At 31.5% G+C, this 7,325-nt stretch overlaps 1 long non-coding RNA gene across 2 annotated transcripts; it reads right to left on the bottom strand.

The window, feature by feature from the left end:
* Nucleotides 1-433: 433 nt before the first annotated feature.
* LOC130218612 (uncharacterized) lies at nt 434-3,337 on the bottom strand. Of its 2 annotated transcripts, none has more exons than XR_008835966.1 (6): nt 3,174-3,337; nt 1,528-1,585; nt 1,340-1,438; nt 1,062-1,131; nt 877-972; nt 434-766 (listed from the first exon to the last, which is right to left on the bottom strand). It is a non-coding gene; the product is annotated as an uncharacterized LOC130218612 (long non-coding RNA). The 2 variants fall into 2 exon arrangements; XR_008835967.1 differs by lacking the exon at nt 3,174-3,337 and adding an exon at nt 2,570-3,135.
* Nucleotides 3,338-7,325: the final 3,988 nt, after the last annotated feature.

The raw sequence follows: 7,325 nt of genomic DNA, 5'->3' as shown, positions 1-7,325 counted from the left end.
TTTATATAAATATATATATATATATATATATATATATATATATATATATATATATATATATATATATATATATATATATAAATATTCAGTCTTGGTTGAACTATGATTCTGTCATTTACTTTAACTTATTCCAAACCGGTTTGAGTTTCTTTCTTCTGTTGAACACTTAAAAGGTTATTTTTGACAAAACAGCTGGAACCTGGAACCACTGATTTCCACAGTATTTGTTTTCCTATTAGAAAGTCAATGCCTCAAAATAACTTTTGTGTTCAACAGAAGCAAGAAATTCAAACAGGTTTGGAACAAGTGAAGAGTAAGTAAATGACAGAATTTTACGTTTTAGACAATCTATCCCTATATATATATATATATATATATATATATATATATATATATATATATATATATATATATATATAAAATAAAATGCACCATTACCAATTAAAGGTACATACATGTTTTGAAGTTACTACCCCAGTGACAGTCTTTATTGAGTACAAAAAAAGGCTCTACATCAACTCATTCTTTAAGGATTCTATGCTAATCGACTTTCTATTTTCTATCATCCATGCCAAGCAAAACTTTTGTACAAGTTCAAAGTCCTTTACTATATACTATGTGAAGAGCATACATTAATCCAAACAAGACAAAAAAGGTCTGGAAGTGTGCTGTGGGTGGTGTCCAATTCATTCTTCAGGACAGCAGAGACCCTCAGTGACTGCAGGGCCAATAAAGCATCTTCAGTCAGCGCTTCAGGATTATTAATCTAAAATATAATTCAAGGATATTAATGTTAGGACAATATCAATATGACAGCCAATTTTACATGATTCATCAACAAGTCATGATTACAAATATGTTAAGTAAAAGTCTTACCAGGGTGGTCCTAAAGAATCCCCAGTCACGCTCACGCAGCAAGACCAAAAGACCTCTGATAACAGTAGTCCATCATGAACTGACATCATGCAGTTCCTGCAAAGACAAAAATTAAGAAAAAAAAATCTAAATAAAATATATATTTATATTTTAATTATAACTTTAATACATGACCCCAAACATACCTGCTCATCATAAACCTTCAAAAGATTAGCCAGGGTATCTGCGGTCTTGTCAGTTTTGGATGCTGTTTGCCTTAAAATTGTCATAAAATGAAATAGGTGGTGGTGCGGTTGTCCAAAGAATTTGTGGGGAAAATTCTCATTCGTAACATGTTGGTACTCTGCAGCTAAAAAAAACAAGAGAAAATTTCATAAAACAAACCCACACTACAAAATATATAATGCTAGAAAAAATATATTAATATTATCATTATGTTTCATTTACTTATTCATTTTTTTACCTCAGATGAAAATCAGGTGTTGATCAGATCAGATGTTGATATCAGGATCTTCATATTGTAAACTGAACTCAAGGTCTAGCTGAAGTTTCACTTTCCTTGCTGCAAAAGTATCATTGCAAAATACACTGTAATATTTATTTTAACTGGATATGCCAGGCATAGTAGTACAAAATGAATATTTTACCCACCTTTTACATGCCTCCATATAAGAATCTTTCTGTAGTCAGCAACAACCGACCTTCAATTCTGTATGTACACAAAGTCACAGTGTCATTCAGCTGAGAGTGGAAGTAGTACAATTGCATGATGTCTAACGTCAACCCCCAAAACGGTTAGCAATAGAGCTGATCATCATGTTAGTTGCTTTAATTCGATGAACACAGATTTAACTTAAACAGTATTGAAATTTTGAAAACTGAATAGGACGACAAATAAATTTAAGGCCTGTTTTTAAAAGCTAGAAATAACAAAACTTACCTTATTGTCTAATGATGTAAAAATATATAGCCTAAAAAATATATATATTTAAGATATAAATATATTTTAAGCTGCAAAATTTGCACATCAGAAAAACTATTTCTTGTTTACCACGTCTGGATGATTAGAATATTTGTTTTGTTATTATTTTATTTAATATTTTATTTAATAATTTTTATAACTTTGTATTACTGTGTTATAGCTAGGCATACTTTGTTTTTTAGGCTATATATATTCTCTCCAGAGTAAACATAAAAAATAGATTGGAAAAAAAAGTTTACCATACCTTTAACATATGTTTGACTTAAATGACATTTAAAATCATTTAACTGATCGCACTGATCAGGTAATCATTGATATGCAGAGATGTTTTCTCGAGCGCAGGGAAATAATCAGTGTTGATTAGTACTGGTGATTGAGGTAAAGTTAGTTTTATATTTACACATTCAGACTTTCTCCTTAATAATATAATATAATTTCAGAAAAGTAGTTTTTGCATATTCTAAACAGTAAAATCATATTAGCAGCCAATGACTTTCAAAGTACAACATTGTTCAGTCAAAAAAATTGTGCATTAAGTGTAACGTTAATGTTGTTTTCATGTCATACTTGTATATGATTTCAGACCGAATACACAAAGTACCATGGTAAACGACATATGGAGAGAGTCACAAGTTGTTACTGGACGAATGTATGAATATAAAACCAACTTTACCTCAATGTGCTAGTGTGAGATGAAGCTCTGCTCTGTACCTGCTCAGGTGAGGAGCACAGCTTAAATGTTCTCCGTTAGGCTCTCGTGTATGGATCAGCATGCAACAAGCTGTGTGTGACAGACAGCTACGTTTTGAGGCTAAGTTTTTGCCCGTCATCAGAAAATACCGTTCAGTATTTAGGCGGAGATTATTTGAGGTATGATTATGCGCCTTTCGTTTCCGTAGTGCCAACAGATCGCGAAGATAATACCACATTCACAGTCTGGACAGAGTTCAGGGCAGTGCCATGACGTGCGGTTGTGTGAGCGCGCGTCACCATGACAACCTAAACGCATGCTCGCGCCAAGATTTAAAAATATGTTAAAAATTGAATCTGCCGATTTCAAATGTTTTTGTCCTTATAACACTGTTAAAATTCATAGTTAACACATTACAACTAACGCTAACGGTGCACTGATTCAAATTTTTTAAAACAGTAATGTTAACGTTAGTTAGCAACAAGTGGGGCTAAACACGTTTTCTGTAATGCACGACATGTAAACGCATTCAGACAAACTCTACATTACATTGAACTGTTACTGTGATTATATTGATTAAAACATAAATTTAATATTTCTTGGATTCGTAAATAGTTTACTTACTGTAGTGTGAAGCGAGGCCGATCCGCCATCTTGAAAAAACGAATGAAGCACGAGAACGTACGTGAACCTGGATGACGTCACACGCAAAATCACTGGGCTGAAAGATTTTGAGTTAATGAAACTTTAAAGAGACATTTTGTATAAATTAAACACAGCAAAATCGTTCACCTTACTGGAATGATTTAATTTTTACAAACTCAAAAATAAGAAAAAGTTCTAAATACTCATCTAGGTTAATTAAGAATAACGAATTTTAATGATTTAAGTTAATACAACTCAGTTCAATTAATTAGTTACAGCATTAGGGTTTACAGTGCACTCAAAAAATGTGGAAAAAATATTAAAACGCCTTATTGTTAGTTAAGGCTTTTAATATTTTTTCCACATTTTTCGTGTGCTTTAATCTGAATTTTGCTGTTTATAATAAACTTGTATTTGAAGTATATGAGAACAAAAAAGACAATGATAAAAAAACTGCTCAACAGCTTTAATGAAGAAAATAAATAAAGATAAATATTTGTTTTAAGTACTTGGTTGTGTCTAGAATTTAAGTTTGCTAAAATATAGACATTTTTCTTGAACTAAAATGCATTTTTAATGACTTTGTCAGATTGGTGAGATTAGCATTGTTTGTTGTGATTCAATCACAAAACATGCCTTTTTAAATTTGATTTAATTTGAAAAAGCCATAAATTAATACTTTTTTATTACTTTACATTTTGAAGAAATGTCATCAAAAGTTTACAGAAAATAATAAAAATTATTTGTCAAACACATAACAACAGTATTAATTATAATAGATCATAAGTCCAGGGATTTGTTCATACTCTATTTACAAAATTTACACTACAGGTCAAAAGTTTGGGGTCAATAGGATTTTTAAATGTTTTAAAAAACACGTATCTTGCTCACCAAGTCTGCATTTATTTTATCAAAAATACAGTACGAATTGTAAAACTGTGAAATTTTATTGCACTATAAAATAACTGTTCAAAAGTAGATTATAATTTAGTTTAATAATTTATTTCAGTCATTTTAAAGATGAATTTTCAGCTTCATTACACTAGTCCTTCAGAGTCACTCAGAAATCATGCTTCAGAAATCACTCTAATATTTATTGTTATTAATGGTAATAGTAATAAAAGCAATAATGACTGGAGTAATAATTTCATTTGAAACTGTATACAATATGAAAAGCATCTATTTAAAAGTTTAATAAAATGTAACAATTTAACTTTTTTTTTTACATTTAATGAATGCCTCTATTGATGAATAGAATAATTATCTTAAAAAAAAAAACATGAAGAAAAAAACTGACCCTAAACTTTTGAGTGGTAGTGTATGTTTATAAGTTTTATTAATACTGAGATCATAGACTGACCGGATTGCCATTTGCGGTGCTTAATAAGAGTGGCTGAAGCTGAACATTTCTTTTGGTGTTATGTTCCTATAGAGAAAATAGATGAGTTGTTACATCTGGAACCCAGCTGTTGCCCTTTATTGGTGGTTATGTGATTGACAGGTTGCCCCGCCCTTGCACCAGTAAACACATCATCAGACAAGCAAAAAGTTGCATGGCATTGAAGTGGTAGGCAAAAAAAATAATGTTTGTTAAAGATTATAAAATGATGTGCGCAGATCATTTGCCATTTTTATTTAAAAATGACTAGGCAGCTTAGCCCAGGAGACACCTTGTCCACTTTTAGAATTGTCTTTTTGGCTTGTTATATGAGACTAAGCCTTTGTCCATCCTCACACTGTAACTCAACAGGCTTTAATTCCCGGCTCATTCATTATTTGGTTACCAATTAAAACACCCTGACACATACTGGCTCATGTACTCTTGATCTCAGGTGGTGTTCTGGCTGTAAAAGGAGTTTACACTGGTGACAGGTATGGACTGAGGGAAAGAGTGATAAGGAGAAATGTGTTATTTTTGGAGAAGAGAAGCAGCCAAAAAAACTTCAGTCAGTCAATAAAGTTCTGTGTGGGAAAGCTTCATAGCTGTTGTTCATCATAGGTATAGGTTTGGGTAAAAAGATTTACATTTGTTTTATTCTATAAAGGTGTTATAAGATTGACTGTCAGCAGGATAACAAATGTTTTTCATTTGTTGATTGAAAATCTCGCCTATTCTACCAAATTTTGATTGCTTAGCTCTTCGGAAATTGGTGTGTCTAAAAATTTGTATAAACATGTCTGAAAACATTGTACCTTTTTAATTTTTTTTTATTGTGAAAAATACCAGCATTTTTATTTTCAATTTAAAAGAAAATGTCAATAGTTTACAGAATAAAACAAATTACATTTTACTCAAACACAGAGAAACTCTTGATTTTTTTTTTCTCAGAATATTTAATTGTTTGTGTGTGTCATACATTAGCATTACGAAAGTCATTTATAAATACCACTGCACACACAAATAAACTTACATTGCTTATTCTTGGTTCATGCCATAATTAATCAATAATGTTACCGAATGAAACACTCTTGTTACTGTATATATTTCAACGCCTCAGTTCTTGTGCAGAATGGAAGTGTGTGTTTGCTTGCGTGAACCATAGAGGGCTGCTCATAGTTTCTAATCTCCATTTGGGATATAAATACCTTGTGACAACATGCTGTGTTTGTGTGAGGTAAACGGGGCTATTGTGCAGACCTCATCCAACACTTCGTATGCGTAAAAAGAGGCAGGAGATGTGTGGCTGCCTGCACTTTTAATTGAACTACAATCGGATGCCAAACGCGAAGTAGTGAAAGATTAGAAAATGGGCCACGAGTAAACTACAAAATAATAATCACGCATAATCCTAAATCGCAATCAGTTTAACGAAAACACGTGTAATGTATCGTTCAATAAAAGTGAATTCCAAAGTAACTAAACACCTATAAATCTGTTTTACGGTAATATATTGTTGGTTTACTCACACTTGACACTGGAATCTAAACAATGAATTACTTAAGTCATAACAATTATATAAATATATTATTGTTTTGGTACTAGTGTTCGTAAAGTTGTTTAGATTTACACATTATTTTTAATAAAGTCACCTTCGCTATAGAAAGAGCTGGTGAATGCGCAAGGCGTTGTGTAACCTGCGATGATTCCCCTGCGCCTGTTTGGTGGCCTGCTGGCCTTTACTCTGGCCTTCCTCAAGCGTGAGGGAGGAATTTCTTCTCTCCGATAACCTTTTGCTCTGAATTCAGTTAAGAATGTGAGAAAAAACAGAATAGATGAACAGAACAGTTCTCCTCTGTTGCTGCCGGTGTCTAAATTAACAGAACACATTGTCGTTCATGCTAAAATATAGTTTATTTTTTTGAATAGGAAGATGATTGTATTATTATTATTATTATTATTATTATTATTATTATTATTATTATTATTATTATTATTATTATTATTAATATTATTATTATAGTAATAATAATAATAATAATAATAATAATAATAATAATAATAATAATAATAATAATAAAGATCGTACGAATTAGCCACGAAATCAAAAAGTTACGAATTGCCGTGAGATTGTGTTGGATGTTTAAGGAATTTCATTGGCGCAAGCAAACTGACGGATTTTTGCCATATATTTTTTTCATAAACTTTTTATATTCTTTAATTTGTTGGGTCATTTTCATATAAACGAAATTAAATGCAGACTCTCAGAACTTTGGTCAGAACCCTGCGGTTCTCTTGGCATTTCAGGATGTTCTCTCTGCGTCTGGTCAGCGCAGGGTCATTGTAAGTTCATCAGCGTTTTTAACACATTCAGTTGCATGAACCCTGACGGCCTGCTGGGTGGGTTGCGGTCCTTTTCAGTTTTGATGGATTGTTTAAAAAAAAACTTTTTTTTTTAAGTTGGTCTTTTTTCTCCATTTTTACTACAGTGCAAACGGTCATGAAACTTAGTGTTCAGTGATGCGATGCAATACCTTTACACAACCCTATTTAATATCAATCAAATTATTACTATTAATAGCTATCACCTATTATTAATGTTGTTCATTGAATCAGGTTTAGGTGTTTTTGTTTATCAAAATAATAAATTAACGATAGCACAATGAAATCATGATTGAATATGAATGTTTTTCTTTATCACTTTGATAATGTTAATAATAACGATAGCTGCAATTTCAACATTTATCACGAAA

Source organism: Danio aesculapii, chromosome 3 (assembly GCF_903798145.1).
Source record: "Danio aesculapii chromosome 3, fDanAes4.1, whole genome shotgun sequence".
NCBI classification, from domain to species: domain Eukaryota; kingdom Metazoa; phylum Chordata; class Actinopteri; order Cypriniformes; family Danionidae; genus Danio; species Danio aesculapii.
Note: the sequence above shows the minus strand (reverse complement) of the source record. Positions and strands in the feature narration are given on the sequence as shown.